Raw genomic sequence first — 14763 nt, 5'->3', positions numbered from 1 at the left:
TGCTTCTCCCTCTGCCTGTGTCTCTGCCTCTCTCTCTCTGTGACTATCATAAATAAATAAAAATTAAAAAAAAAAAAAAGAAATAGAACTGCTGTGTGCCAGCTGCTGCAGAGAGCACACGACTACTCCCCATCATGCCATTTTACAGATGAGGACACTGAGGCTCCAGAGGTGTCACACAGCTGGAAAGGGGCAGAGCTGGGACTTTGGTGAGTCTGTTTGGCCATAGCCCTGTGTTCTCACCAGCAGTCTCTCTTCCTTCCTCCCTCACACCAGTGGGACTTTGAGGGGCTATTGAGGATAGGGAGCAAAATGTGGGCATCAGGTTTTGACAAATCTGGGTTCAAATCCTAGCCTTCCAGTCCCCAACTGTGTGATCGTGTAGAGCCAGTGACATCCTCGCTCTTTGCTTCAGTTTCCCCACTGTCTCCTGAGGATTTGGGGGACCCTCTCCAAAAACCAGATTTTCAGGACGCTGAAAAAAAAAAGCTTCACATGCACAGATTCTTTCTAAATAGAATTTTACTTTCATAAGTATCTGTATTTGTGATTCTGTTTTTCTTAAGGCCAGACCTCCAAAGTATAAGCTTCTGGGCCCCCAAACTCGATCTTGCCTGCAACCCTGTCTCTAGTTCTTCCAGTCTGACAACAGAGGAGTGTGGCAGCACATCCATCCCCACCCCACTTTCTGCCCAGAGGTCAGTGCCTGCCCAGTGGGGACCCAAGACTTGGAAGATGAAGGGACTAGGATGTTGTCCAGTAAGTTAATGCCAGAGCTGGGCTTGAACCCATGTCTTCAACCATTGAGACTGGGCTTGGCTTGCTGCAGGAAAGGGGGTAGGACCAGGCCCTCACTGAGGCTATGACTCAGAAGAATGGCCTGATGCCCTTCACAGGGGCCTAGAGGGGCAGGGGTAGCTGTGGGTGGGGGTGTCCAGGGATCACTGCTAAAATAAGTAGCAGCTTCCTTTGAAATGCCTCTGTGGTCTGTGCAGGGGAAGGAAGTGGAGGCCCAGAAATGGGAGGGGACAAAAGGGTGAGAGCTGCCAGTATCTCAGATACCAAGCTGGGGCAGTCCCCACCCACCCAGATCCAACAGTTGCTCCCAGCCAGGCTGTAGCATTGAGGCCTGAGGAGCCCAGGCCCACCCCTCCAGGCCACTCTTGGCCTGGTCCTTTTGCCTGCCCCAAAGTGCTCCCCACACCCTGACTTAATCTGGCCTTTCCCCTTACCTGGAATGCTTTTCCCCCACTTTCTCCTTCAAGACACAAGGTCAATGTCACCTCTTTGGGGAAGCCTTCCCTGACCACCCTTGAGACAGCCAGACAGACACATACATGGGGGTGGGGGGGGATTCAGGCACCCATAGAACCTCATTGTAAACAGTAGTATTTGTTATGACAGCTGGCATTTATCAAGTGCTTCAATGTTTACATGGTACAGGTGCTCTGCATGGATGATCTCATTGAATTCTTGCAAAAACACAACACTGACGTTATCAATAGCTTCATTTTACAGATGAGTAAACCAAGGCTCAGAGATGACCAACTTCCTTAAAGTCACATGGTAAGAAAATGACCCTAAGTGTAACCCAGGTCTGGCTCCACAGCAGGGTCATTCAACCAGATGCCATCCCCTTAGACTAGGATATGAATGGGCCCTCCCCAACCCCTCGAAGTTGCACAACACACCTGCACCGAGGAGGCTCAGTGAAGTTTAATTTTTAGCCTTGCCCTTGGAGCAGCTGGTCGCTATAGAATGCTCTAAAGGGAGAGGAAGCCAGCTTGTAATGAGGAAGCATTTCTGTGTACACATGTCTGGTAAACTGTATGAAGAGATCTCAGAAGTACCCCCAAGGCTTCCCTACCGTTTTGGGTTTTCTTTTTTTCTTTTAAATTTTACTTATTCATGAAAGACAGAGCCAGAGAGAGACAGAGGCAGAGGGAGAAGCATCATGCAAGGAGCCTGATGTGGGACTCGATCCCGGAACCCTGGGATCACACCCTGAGCCAAAGGCAGATGCTCAACGGCTGAGCCACCCAGGCGTCCCTGTTTTGGGTTTTCTTTAACCCTACTCAGGTTCTCTGTTTACAGATCTGTCCCTCAACCTCACTTCCCACCCCCTCACCTGGGAGATCCTCATGGGCAGAGAATGAACTTCGGTTTCTTGGTCCACTAGGGACTACTTGGTACCTAGGAGACCAGGACAGATTTGTTAAATGAGGGAACAGAGGGAGAAAGTCATGAAGCATCCATGCACAAACGAACAAATGAATGAAGACGGGTCCCTCTGATGTCTCATAAGTAGGAGAGGCACAATTCCAGCTTAAAAATTCTAGGTCGGTCCCCGGTATGCCAGCCTGTGTAGGTGACCGGCCATTTGGAGAGAGTTTGGCCCAGGCCAGTGTCTGGCAGGGAGCCTGAGAAGCCCTCTTGCCACCTTATGCTCCACAGGGACAGCACCCCAGCTCCTTGCGTCTGGGCCCTGAGCCCTCAGCAGGGCCCATGGCTGCTCCTCCGGGCCTTCGAGCCCCCAAGGAGGCACCTCCTTTCTGCAGCTGCAGCAGGCCAAGAGCCTTTAACAAGAAGGAGGAAGCGAAAGCTCTATGTGGATGAGTCATCGAGGGTTCTGGCATGGAGTGGCATGCCAGGAGTGGCAGGGGCGGAAGAGGCTGGCAGGAAGAGACACTGGAGTGAGGAAGAAGAGCGAGGAGGCCACGGAGCGTGAAGGGTCCGAAATCCCCTACTGGCCCCTCAGCAGACACTGGGGTCTTCAGCTGGAGAGCAGGTGCAGAGATGCCATCCACAGTCATGTCACTGAGGGCTGTTGTAGGGCAGAGCAGCCAGATGGAGATGTCACAGAGGCTGCCATCAGGGCAGGGTTCTGGCACCTAGGCAGTCATCTGGCAGTCAGGATGGCCAATGGCAGGCCAGGCGGTAGGCAGGGCGTGGGCTCTGGATTTCTACCCCCTGACTGGGAGCCCAGCCCTGTCTCTCATTAGCTGTGTGACTGCAGGCCAGTGGCTTCTCCTCTCCAGATGCCCTACTTCTACTTCTGCTTCTGTCAAGTGCGGCGAGGGTTCCTACCTTGTGCTTTAACACATGAGAGGCACGTGGAAGCATTCCTCGTCTAAGGAATCCCACAATAACTGGTGACAATTGTACCAGGCGAGGTATCAGCAGGAAAACCAAAACACTAGGTTCCTAACGGAGAGAAGTTAATATAGGGGGCTGGCTAGAAGGATAGAAGAGCTGAGAAACCCAGTGGGAGATGGTACTGCAGCCCAGAGGCCAGCAATAGCAGGAAGCTGGGGCAGCTCCAAGTTTGGAGGCTGCCAGGAGGAGGTGACTTATCAGAGGGGAGACACAAGGAGAAGGCAACTCCACATCACAGCGGGGATGGGTGGTGTGGGCCACTGAGATAAAGAAGGAGTCTGGGGGGCCAGACCACAAGGGAGAGGGTCGGAGGGAGTGCCACAGAGGCAGCGCAGACTCAGTCATATCCTACTTCCTAGTGGTACCATCTTCATTCATCTGCTTTACCTCTTCAATTCCTAACCTACAAAACAGAAATGAGAATAGCACTGAATAGTAGCAAGCGCTTGTCCAACTCACAGTTCTCACACAGCCCCGTGAAGCAGGGACTAGGCCTACTATTATGCCCATTTCACAGATGAGAAGCTGAGGCTCAGAGATCCGGTCACACACTGGTACGCGGCAGAGCAGATTTGACCCAGCCTGCTGAGACCCCACGTCCTGCTCTTTCCCGCTACACTCTGTTTCCCAACCTGCATCCTCTCTCCCCAGCTGGCCTCACCCTATCCTCTCTTCTTCAGAGAATTTTACCCAGTGCCTCCAACCCAGATTGGTAATCAGCATCTGCTCCCAGCAGTAGGACCTGACACCAGACTTACCATTTCTCTCTCAGGCCCACGGGCCCTGGAGTCACACCAATGTGAATATGAGCCCAGGCTCTGCCATCTTCCAGCTGTGAGGCCTGAGAGAAGCTACTTCCCTTCTGCAAGCCTCAGTTTCCTGGACTCCAGCACAAGGGTCTTGTCCTGAGTTCGCTGGGCTGGGGTGGGGACTGCTTAGCCACACTTAGGAAGCAGGTGGCACCGGGAAAGGTGTGTGTGCGCGCGGTCCATTAAACTCTTATCAAAACTTAGTCATATCCATAGTCCCGGGGACAGTGCCAAATATTTCTTTGCTTTTCCTGAGTTCTCACCCCATGCAGAGTGTGACAGGGGGAAGTGCTGGGCATTGCTCATTTGCTTTCATATGTGACAGCCCACCTCCTGCAAACCGCTTTTCCCAGGCTCCTTTGCCAACTGGCTTCATGCTAGGCTGGGCCACTGGGAAGTACTGGGAAAGGTCTGGGGAGGTGGGAGACACCAGAATGTTTCTCCCCCTCTCCCTCTGCTTCGTGGGGGGAGGGTGTCATTGTTCCAGTGCTGTCTTCTCATCTTCAGCTCCTACAAAACTACCCAGTCCTCTGTGGTTCAGCCATGCAGTGGCTCCTGCCATGATTCCACCACCCCCAAGCAGAATTGTCACCTCCTCCGTGTGTTGCCCCACCCTGACCTGGTAGTAGCTCATGCCCAGACTACACTGTCTTACCATTTGCTGTTTGGCTTTTCAGCTCTTTCCTCTCCTGGGTAACCAATTGCCCGTATTAAACTTCCTCTGTTTGAAATATCTGGGGTGCCCTCTGTTCTTCTCACTGGCCCTGACTTTTGTAGGAGACATCGAGGACTTCCTTTCCTGTGGAATCGCTTCCCTCTTCTCCAAGCCCAGAGTCCTTGGCCTGGGTGGTTAGGCTCAGAACCTGAGTCCTGTGGGCACATCACAGTGGGGCTGGATGGGGCTATAGCTTCTTTGAGCTCCTTGCAGTGAACCTTCTCTCTGCAAACAGAACCTTCTTGTGCTGACACTGCCCTTTGCAGCAAAGGTGGAGTGTACCGTGATGCTTCGATGCTGTCCCTTTACTATGCTGTACACAGGGCTTGTCTGCATCACGGCTGGGAGGGACTGCGAGGAGTGGGGGTAGAGAAGGTAGTGAAGGCAGCAAAAAGCACCCCATCCCGCCAGCCCTGCAGAGGGCCTGGACAGAGCAGGCATTAAGCAAGCTTTTCCACCAGCTTCAGGATCATCTCTGACACTCAGGCCAAAGCCTTGAATTTTAAAACCAGCCCCCCCCCCAAAAAAAAAACCAGTCCTGAGGGGAATGAAGGTGCCTCCATGATAGGAGCCACTCAGGGCCCCACCAGTTAAGGAGTAAGGAAGTTAGGACAGACTCTTTGAGTGAGTAGAGAGGTGTATTCCTACCTCCCACCCAAAGCCCCTGAGACTCCTTTTGGGAGCTGCTCACAGAGGTCCCCTAGCCGTTCCCATCCCCCCATACTCCTTTTTCCCTTTCCAGAGCCCGGGGTAGTCACTCAGGGCAGCCCCCTGCCTCTAGGCTGCAGCAGGGCCTGATCAGGTGGAAGGCTCCAGCAGATCCCTCAGGCCCTTTCTGGGTGTATCCCATCCCAGCCTCTTGCCCCTCACCCAGGGGCCAAGGCAAATCTTAGGATTTCTGGGCTCTCAATTTCCCCATATTATCCATGTTCCTTGTGGGTGCTCACACAGGCTCCCACAAAGGGAAGAGGAGCCTGATAACTCCTCCAGACCAGCCTCACCCTCCATGGCACAGGTGGAGAAATTGGGCTCAGAATGCAGACTTACTGGAAGCATGCAGGGTCCTTGGCAGGTTTGTGGGAAGCGATAAGGTGAAGCACGTGATGAGCTGGGCCGAATCCCCAGGGACACGTGTCCTACACCAGCACTTGCATGAACATCCATGCTTCACGTGCACTCACATGGACCAGAGGCTGTACATGTCTACAAACCATCACACCCCCACAGAGACCACAGGCTCAGCAGTCAGGGGCTCACACCTGTGTGAGCACACACACACATTTGTACTCACAGTGGGCAGACACGACCATCCACCAATATACACATATACATGATTCACACCCACATGCACATCCATCAGTACACACTCCTAGCCACACAACCCACACGTGGTCCCAGGGAATCACGCCCACGTGCATCACCTCACATGCATGCAATCTGCAACATGTCCCAAAATATGCATGCATGGGAACAGCTAACACACACGAACATCTGCTCACCAAGGTGCCCCCAAACACTTGGACTCACTTCCTGGGCAGATTGGTGCATTTACTCCTATGCGTCTACATGGGCTTAAGGCAGCATTCAGACAACCTTCAAGTATCACTCCCCTGATGACCGTGGACCATGGGGATGACCGTGCCACAGGCAAATCCTCCCACCTAGCTCACATGTGCTGCTGCTCACACACAGACACAGGCAAACACACTTTCACACAGAGTTTCCCCACCTGCTGGCCTCCTTCATTTGCTCCCGCAGCATGTGTTCTGACCCCTTTTGGTAAAACCCTCCTTGGTGAGAACTCAGAGCCACCTGGCCACCTTTGGGACTAAGAAAGCACCCTGTCCACTCCCCAGGCTTGTCTCCTAGACTGGAGGGCCTCAGTCCTGGGAAGGGGAGAGGGCTGCTCAGAGCTCGAAGTCCAAGGGCCAAAGTCTTATTTGCAGGCCCGGGGCGGAAGTTGCACAACGTGTCCCAAGCGGTCAGGGTGACTCCAGTGTATTGTCTGTGTTTCCCCTTGGCTGCAGGCCCAGACCCAGCCCGAGGACCTATTCCTCTGGCAGAGGAAGGGAAGCTTGGCTCCTCTCTCCCTTGCCTTGGGAACTGGTGGCCAAAGAAGACTCCACCAGTCCCCAGCTGTGTGTGCCACCTCCTAAGGCAGAGATGCACAGAACTCAGAAGCCAACCTCTCCTTTCCCCAAGGGGCAGCTGAGGCCCAGGGAAGGCAAGGGGCCTGTCCAAGGTCACACAGCAAGCTGGAGGCCCAGTGAGACTTGCATCCAGGCTCAGTTTTCTTTCTAAACCTACGAAGAACCTGGTAAGGCCCAGTAGTTCAAACACAGATGAGTAGAAGTACTCTGGGTGGAGGAGGAGGGGACCTGAGAGTCTGTGCATAGGGACCCTCTTCACTTCCCAGTCCTCATCCTGACAATGTAGCAGAGAATCAGTTTGTCATATCACCAACTCTTGGAGCTAAGCATATTTACCTCGACTTAAAAAAAATTATTTAAATGCGTAAAGTCTTTAATAATATGCAGGAGATGAATGGGTAAAGCCTTTGAAGGGCCAAGGGCCTCCACCTCTGGGATCTGCAGCTCAAACTGGGGTGCAGCCTGCACTCCCTGGTGTCTTTATTCCACTTCCCTCCAATGGCTACATCAGGGAGGTGAAGTAGAGACAATGGAAACATTCTTGAAAATGCCAGAAATCTTCTGAAGCTATAAAATCCATCCCATGCCTGTTGGCCTATTCTCTTTCTTTCCCTTCTTCCCCCCTCACCCACTCTCTTTTCTTGCCATTCTTCCCCCTGCCTGCCTTCCTTTCTCAGATCATCCAGCAGGAAGTCTCAGGGCAGAAGGGGGGGGTGGGGTGGGGATGTGGTGGCCCCTGTGAGGCCAGAGTTAAGGCTGGGTGGGACCCTAACCTAGAGGGTCAGAGAACAGATGTATGCAGGGGATGGAGCAGTTGCATCATCCATGTGGATTAAAGGAGGCAGATTTCTTGCTGACAAGGGAGGCATGAATATGAGAAGAAAACACTGAAGAACTCCGTGGTGCTGGGTTGGAAATGGAGTGGTCAGCCAGAAAGTGTGTGTGTGTGTGTGTGTGTGTGTGTGTGTGTGTGTGTGTTTCTACAGCTCTACTCAAGAAGGTCTGGGAGCAGCAACACACCAGTAGCAACAAGCACACTTAGCACCTAGATCTTATTTTTAAAATAGCATCCTCCTCCTAGACTGATATCAAGCTCTTTGGAGGAATGGCTGGCTCCTATGTAGAGCCAAAGAAAGTACTAGATAAGCCTAGTGTCAGAAAGTAAAGGAGTGCCCAGAGCACGAAGGGACGCATGCCAAAAGGACACAAGAGCTGGCTGGGGCTTCTTCTGGCCAAACCTGGTATAACTCACATACCAAAATTAATGAGTGATGGGTCATAGCCCATCAAATAAAATAGGAATCCATGAATCCACACCATTGTGGACAAATGAATAAATGAGTAGAAGAGAATGTTTTTCCTTACAATAGAATGCCAAAAAACAAGGGAAGAAGAAAATCACGTTTTGGTGATGATGATGATGATGATGATTTCAGGCAGGTGGCATCGAGGAATGCTAAAACTAGAGACATAAGGGAAATAAGGAATGGAATTTTTACATAGTGCTAAAGTATCTCCACCCAGAAACTTGTTTGCACAAAAGTAACCTTGACGATGGAGAAACCGGGTCAAATGGTGATCAAGGTTAACACTACCAGTGTCAACGAGTTGACATTGGTTGGCACCTGAGAGGGGCCGTGAGAGAACACAGCATTTCTCCTGTGCTATCCCTGCCCCCAAACGCACAATCCTGGCATAATTACCAGGAAAACATGGATAAATCCAAATGGAGCAACGTTTTGCAAAATGACTGGCTTGTTCTCTTTAAAACATCAAGAGTGTGAGACTTTAGGTAGGACAGAGGAACTCTACGGAGGCATGGCATAGGATGCTGGGCTGGGTCACTTTCTATCCATGATGTCATGGGAGCAACTGGTCAAATGTGAATCAGGTGTCTGGATGTAGGGCAAATGGAGTTCTTCACACCATTCTTACATATTTTCTGTAGCTTGAAGTCTCTTAGAATTATTTTCTAATCCCATGCCACACAACATTGTAAAAGTGTTAAAGGAGACCACTGTTGTATATCTCTAAAAAAAAAAAAAAAAAAAAAGATGAAGCAGAGGGTTGCCTAATAACCTCATCTCCAGCCATAGGGTTTGGGGTTAACCAGGTAGAACCCTGAAAATAAGCAAGCAAAAAACAATGAAGATGGATAATCCCAGGAGAAACAGAAACACATGCAAGAAAGTCAATGTAATCATAGCACTCTATGTGGCTGGGCTGTCAATAACATTTACATTGTCATAAGACAAACTCTGAATATTCATCCAATCCCAAATTAATGACATGATCATGTAAGGAAGATGTTACCAGGGGAAGCATAGAGGGGGATTGTACAGGAAGGAAACTCTTCTTTTCCAAAATATGAGGGTAGCAGATTAAATCTAAAACTGAAAATCAAGAAATAAAAGGGGATGAGGCACCTGGCTGGCTCAGCAGAGCGTGTAACTCTTGATCTCCAGATCATGAGTTTGGACCCCACTTTGGGCATTCTTAAGCAAACCAATGAAGAAACTGTATTAAAAAAAAAAGAAATAAAAGGAAATAGCAAGAACTCATTCTTAGGATTTGTGTCCTGCCTTTTTAAAGATAATTGTATATATTATGCATTAAATCCTTTTGTATGGGCAGCCTGGGTGGCTCAGTGGTTTAGCGCCTGCCTTCGGCTCAGGGCGTGATCCTGGAGACCCAGGATCAAGTCCCACGTCAGGCTCCCTGCATGGAGCCTGCTTCTCCCTCTGCCTGTTTCTCTGCCTCTCTCTCTCTCTCTCTCTGTGTGTGTCTCTCATGAATAAATAAATAAATAAATAATTTTTTAAAAAATAAAAAATAAAATAAATCCTTTTGTATATACATTGATATTTTATGCATTTAATTCAGTGAAGAGTTTTTCAACCACAAAAAATGAACTTTTATAAGATTTTAAAAACAGAATGAGCATGTTATTTGGAAGCACAAAAGTAAATGAAAAAGAAATTGCTGTGTCTTGTTGAAAACAGCAGTCTCTGGTGGCTGGGAATTGAGGGCAAAGAGATTAGATAGGATGCTACAATTGTAAGTCTTGCAGAACGGAGTGCATGTACAATGTTAATAAAAATTGAAATCAAAATCGAAAAGTATAATTAAAAGAAATACATTTTGAGCAAAGCAACAAATTTGGACAATTTGTGGAGTTGCTTATTTAGCAAAATCTGCAAAAGAATCCCCCAAATGCTGAAGTGCTGAGAAGACAGAAAAGGACTTTTTAAAGGATTTATGAAAAATCAGTTTAAGATGAAAATCTCCCATGTGATACAATGAAAAAAAAAATCCATAGGATATTATCTTAAAAGAAGAACACATGCACTAGAGGAGTACATATCTTATGACCCTTAGCTTTGGTCAAATTGGCCTTTGGAGGTTTGGTTTCCCTTGCACCCAGCCCCTCCCCAAGACGCAAGCGATTCCAGCTCCAGTGCCACCAGCAGAGTCCCTGGAGAGGACTCACACTCCTCACAACAGCCCTGTATGGTATAAATTTATAGCCCCATTTTACAGATGAGAAAAATGAAAGCTTGGGAAATTGAATTGGCTCGTCCAGAACCTCATAGTCAAAAAGTAGCCAAACTGGACTTGGCCCACAGGTTGACGAACTCCAAGGCCAAGCTTCTTTGGCTTTCCCACCTGCTGGCACCAGACCTAATTAGAGCCTTGCTGGCCCCTGAGATCCAGATCTGGTCTGGAAGGCGGATATGTCATTAGAGCATGAGATGCTGGAAGCGCCTGCCATGTGTCATTATGTCTAATTACATGAGTTCAGGCTTCTGCGTGGGCTGGTGGAGCCAGAGCGTCTCCATGCCCAAGTGGCCAGGGAGTTTCTTCAGCTAAGTGGTGAGGCAGGGCCCTCCCAGCAGCCCTAGTAGCAAGGCCCATGTTTCCTGCATCTGCTGGAGAAAACCAAGCTCCAGGCTCCTCCCTGAGGCTGTGGGGAAGACCTTGGTGGGAAGGTGCTATCCGTCCTTTGCCTCTCTGGAATCTTTTCCGCCAGACTCTCACCTGGGCAAGGAAAGGAGCAGGAGAAGATGTCTACCCAAGGAGCACAGCCCCAAGGCCCTCATCCCACCCCCAAAAGACTGACAGATGCAGGTACACATCCACATTCTCCACAGACCATAGCTTTGGAGTTTATATCTGGGCCCTTGAGTAACGAGTGGCTTATACTTTCAACGACTCCATTGTGCATTCACTTAGGAGGAAGGGCAAGGGACAAGGAAGGTGGAGCAGAGAGAAGATGGGGGCCCTATCCTCTCTGGGCAGAGATGACCAGTGGAAGCAACCTTCTGCATTTGTTCATTTAATAAACCGATACTGATCTGCTTCCATGTGCCAGACATGTTCTAGGCACTGGCATTAGAAATAAAGTACCTGGTCTCAAGGACTTCACTTTTTACAGGGTAAGAGACAATAAACATACAAATAAATATCGGATGTACCAGATGGTGTCAAGTGGTCTGAAGAAGGAGAAGGTGGTGGAGGAGCATCTGTGCCCAGGTGATGATCTGGCTGGAGATACAGCCAGTCCCCTCTGCCCTAACTGGCCCAGACCCAAAGGCAAGATGGAGAAACAACTTGTGGGGTACAACAAAAAAGCCCAACCAACACTCCAGGAGCCTCCTCCTCCTCTTCTACCTCCTCTCCTCCTCTAATATGGCTTTCCTTGAGAAACACTAAATATTTAAAATGTACAGAAATCATAGAAAATCATATGGCAAACACTCATGTACCAACCGTCCAGTCAAAGCTCCCTGATTAGTCAGGAAAGGCTAAGTTATGCAAACAATCCCCAAACCTCAGTAGCTTTAAATAACAAAGATCTCTTTTTCTCTCATTCCCTATATCCAATGAGGATTGACTGGAGAGAGGCCTATTCACGGTAGTCTCTCAGGACCCCCGGCTGATGGCTGCTCCCTCATTTTATGGTGCTGTGATCTCAACAAGTGACTTCAGGGCTTGCCATGCGAGAAGGGAGCATGAACACTCACACTTTAGCTCTTAGATGTTTCATTTGGAAGTGGCATATGTCATTTCTGCTCACGTTTCATTGCCTAAAGCAAGTCGTATGTCCCTGTATAACTTCAAAGGGTCAGTGAAGTGTAATCATCTCTTATGCTCAGAAGAAGAAGAGAAAGGAAATGTTGGTGAGGATTGTTAATATCCCACCCCGTTTACATCTGTCCCTCACTCCCAGGGATGAGCCCCATCTGGAGGTTGTTATGTATCATTTTCATCTACGGATTTGTTTTAACTTTGAAAATACATGTATGCATCAGCAAACAATATGTGGAAAGAAATCATAAATAAAATTAGAAAATATTTTGAACTGAATGACAGTGAAAACACAGCATATCAAAGTCTGTGTGATGCAGCTAAAGCAGCATAATAGAGGGAAAGTTATAGTATTAAAGATGAATATATTCGAAAAGAAGAAAGTTCTAGAATCAATTACTTAAGCTTTGGATCTTAAGAAACTAGACAGAGCAGGGAAAATTAAAACCAAAGCAAGCAGAAAGAAGGAAATGGTAAAGAAAAGAGTAGAAATCAATGAATAGAAAGCAGAAAAACAATAGAGAAAATAAATGAAAGCACAAACTGACTCTTCAAAAATGTCAAGAAAATTGATAAACCTCTGGCCAGACAGGGGCACCTGGGTGGCTCAGTCAGTTAAGTGTCAGATTCTTGGTTTTGTCTCAGGTCATAATCTTGGGGTGGTGAGATGGAGCCCTCATAGGGCTCTGTCCTCAGCAGAGTCGGCTTGGTATTTTTTCTCTCCCTCCCCCTCTCACTCTATTTTCAAGACTCATCAAACTGTACATTTAGAAGGAATATGTTTATCATATGTAAATTGTATGTCAATAAACCTGACATTCAAATAGCTCAGAGAAGTTTTCCTGGTTGGCTCAGTCAATAAAAGATATAACTCTTGATCATGTGGTTGTAAGTTCGAGCCCCACATTGGGTATTGAGATTATTTAAAAGTCAAATCTCTAGGTGGGGGCCTGTGTGGTTAAGCATCCAACTCTTGGTTTCAGCTCAGGTCATGATCTCAGGGCCATGGGATTGAGCCCCATTGTCAAGCTCTGCACTCGGTGGAGATTCTGCTTGTGATTCTCTCTCTCCCTCTCATTCTCCCTCTACCCTTCCTCACCCAGTCTCAAATTAATAAAAAAAATTAAAAAACAAATAAATAAAATCTTTCTTTCTTTCTTTCTTTCTTTCTTTCTTTCTTTCTTTCTTTCTTTCTTTCTTTCTTTCTTTCTTTCTTTCTTTCTTTCTTTCTTTCTTTCTTTCTTTCTTTCTTTCTTCTTTCCTTTCTTCCTTCCTTCCTTCCTTCCTTCCTTCCTTCCTTCCTTCCTTCCTTCCTTCCTTCCTTCCTTCCTTTCTTTTTTAGAGAGAGAGTGTATGAAAGCAGGGGCAGGAAGAGGCAGAGGGAGAGGGAGAGAACCTTAAGCAGGTTCTACACTCAGAGTGGAGCCAATGTGGGACTCAGTCTCACAACCCTAAGATCGTGACCTGAGCTGAAATCAAGAGTCAGATGCTTAACCAACTGAGCCACCCAGGCACCCCCAAAATAAAATCTTTAAAAAGCAAAAAAAAAAAAAAAAAAACATAAATAATTCAATGAGAAATAATACATATATATGTATATTTGTGCACACCCAAACATGCCTCCTACATGTATGTGTATATATCTATATCTGTATCTATATCCATACACCTGCAGAGATTAGACAGAGGTAAGAAGATAAAGCATATATATGTGTTTATATAGTGGGAGGAGACATTGATAAAGCGAACATTTGGGGAATCTGAAAGTATACAGACATTCTTTGTTCTATTTTGCAACTTTCCCCTAAGTCTGAAATCATTTCAAAATAGAAAGTAAAAATTATTTATGATGGCTTGCATATGATAAAATGTTGCACATATAGTGTTAGACTACATGCAGGCTTTCACAACCTCATTTTTTTCACAGGTCACAATGTTTTTGAAAAATGTCTCTGTCTATATACATGCACAGGGAATCATTCATTTTCTTTGTCATATAATAGCTCACGTTGTGCAGGGTCCACAACATACAGATCCTTTTCCCTGCTGAGGGACACTTGGGCTGTTTCCTTTTCTTCCCCATCACAAACTGCTGCAACCAGCACCCTTACTTTGTTTTCTTGCACAAATGCAAAAGTCTCTCGAGGGCTTAAACCAGAAGCGGAAAGGTTGGGACTTTAGGCATGTGAATTTTTGCCTTTGCTAGCAATCCTAAGTAGTTGTTTGCTCTCTTTAGCAGTTGAACCAAATGCCCCTCTACCTCATGACTGCTCAGGGCCTTTGGCTACCATGCTCCATCCTGGTTCCAGCCTCAGCCCCTCCTTCCGAAGATTCCCCATCCCCACAGGCACAGATACTGACCCTGACTCCTCAATGCAGTGTCCAAGAGCTGAAGGCAGGGAGGGGGATGATTTCTCTTTTCATAATAAAAATGTTCTAAAATTGACTATGGTGATAGTGTATGTAACTGCGACTGTACTAAAAACCATTTTAAAATTTGTTTTGGGGACACCTGGGTGGCTCAGTGGTTGAGTATCTGCCTTTGGCTCAGGGCATGATACTGGGGTCCTGGGATTGAGTCCTGCATCTGGCTCCTCGGAGGGGAGCCTGCTTATCAGCCTGCTTATCCCTCTGCCTATGTCTCTGCCTCTCTCTGCATGTCTCTTATGAATAAATAAATTTAAAAAGTCATTAAAAATAAAATGAAATAAAATTTGTTTTGTTTCCAGTTGTCTTGAAATATAGTTGACATACAACATTGTGTAAATTTAAGGTACAATGTGATGATTTGATGGAAGCATCAATACAAGTACCACAAGTCAGGTTAGTTAGCACATCCATCACC

General features: G+C 47.6%; 1 long non-coding RNA gene across 1 annotated transcript; it reads right to left on the bottom strand.

Annotated features, from left to right (window-relative positions):
• Positions 1-504: 504 nt before the first annotated feature.
• Positions 505-6580, bottom strand: LOC118355711 (uncharacterized). Its single transcript, XR_004818731.2, has 2 exons — positions 3915-6580; positions 505-3559 (listed from the first exon to the last, which is right to left on the bottom strand). It is a non-coding gene; the product is annotated as an uncharacterized LOC118355711 (long non-coding RNA).
• Between the last annotated feature and the right edge of the window lie 8183 nt (positions 6581-14763).

The sequence above is a fragment of the Canis lupus genome, chromosome 9 (assembly GCF_003254725.2).
Source record: "Canis lupus dingo isolate Sandy chromosome 9, ASM325472v2, whole genome shotgun sequence".
NCBI classification, from domain to species: domain Eukaryota; kingdom Metazoa; phylum Chordata; class Mammalia; order Carnivora; family Canidae; genus Canis; species Canis lupus.
The sequence above is the reverse complement of the archived record's forward strand: the minus strand, read 5'-3'. Positions and strand labels throughout refer to the sequence as shown.